Genomic DNA, 1,217 nt, shown 5'->3' on the forward strand with positions numbered 1-1,217 from the left:
CAACCGAGCAAGACAGCCTGCCCTCCCATGAGCTCTCCAATCTCTAACGGACGTCTGGGGGGGCGAGCCGTGGTAAAACTCGACGACGTCGTGTGCGCCCGAGGGCGACTTTCGCCGGAAGCCTACACCACCCTCCACTCCTTCGCTCACCTCCCTAGAGCCCGCATCTCCCCGCCTCTCCCCGCCTCTCCCCGCCTCTCCCCGCATCTCCACATCTCCCCGCATCTCCACATCTCCCCGCATCTATCAAGGAGGCCCGCGACCCACGCGTGCGAGGCGGTGAGCTAAGTCGCGCATCTAGGCAGGCCGGAGGCCGTAGGTGTGCAGCTGCTGCGAGAAGGAGCCGAGCTTGTTGTGCTTGAAGTAGCGCGGCAGCACCCCCTTTGCGAACTTTTGGGGATCGAGGATCGAAAAGGAGGCGGAGGTTGCCGAGAGGCGTATCACGTCTTGCGGCTGCCGCGGGGGAGGGGAGGGTGGGTTCGGGTAACCGTGGAGGAGGGGGAGGGTGGGTTCGGGTACCGTGGGGGAGGGGAGGGTGGGTTCGGGTACCGCGGGGGAGGGGAGGGTGGGTTCGGGTACCTCGGGGGAGGGGAGGGTGGGTTCGGGTACCGTGGGGGAGGGGAGGGTGGGTTCGGGTACCTCGGTGGTGAGGATCTCGCTCAGCTTTGTCAGGAAGGGAGGCACACGCCCCACCCCGCTGCTGCTGCCGTCCTCGGACGCGGCTCTGGAGGAGCTGGCGCCGAAGCTCGGCGCCGCCGCGCCGTTCCGCAGCAAGAGAGCGTCGTGCGCCCCCATCGAGCGGTCGGTGAGGGCCGCCTAACACCTCGGCGAACCTCGGGGTCATCTCGGCGAATCTCGGCGCCATCTCGGCCGCATCTGCGCCGCGCATCTCGGCCGCGCATCTCGGCAACACCTCGGCAACACCTCGGCTCCCTCTCCGCACCCTCTCGGCACCCTCTCGGCTCGATCTCGGCTCGATCTCGGCTCGATCTCGGCTCGATCTCGCCGTCGGTGCGGGGTGCGAGTGCAGCTGCACAGACTCGGGCACGGCTCCGCCGCCGTCGAGGAAGCGGGCGATGACGACGCCGAGGTAGTGGGTGACGGTGCCCTCGGGGGCGAGGAGCGGCGTCACCTGTGTGTGTGGGGTGGGGGTGGGGGGTATGGTTTGGAGGGGGGGGGGGGGGAAAGGGCCCGACATTCTCCCTTTGGCTCGTCTG

The sequence above is a fragment of the Emiliania huxleyi genome (assembly GCF_000372725.1).
Source record: "Emiliania huxleyi CCMP1516 unplaced genomic scaffold EMIHUscaffold_37, whole genome shotgun sequence".
Taxonomy (NCBI): Eukaryota; Haptophyta; order Isochrysidales; family Noelaerhabdaceae; genus Emiliania; species Emiliania huxleyi.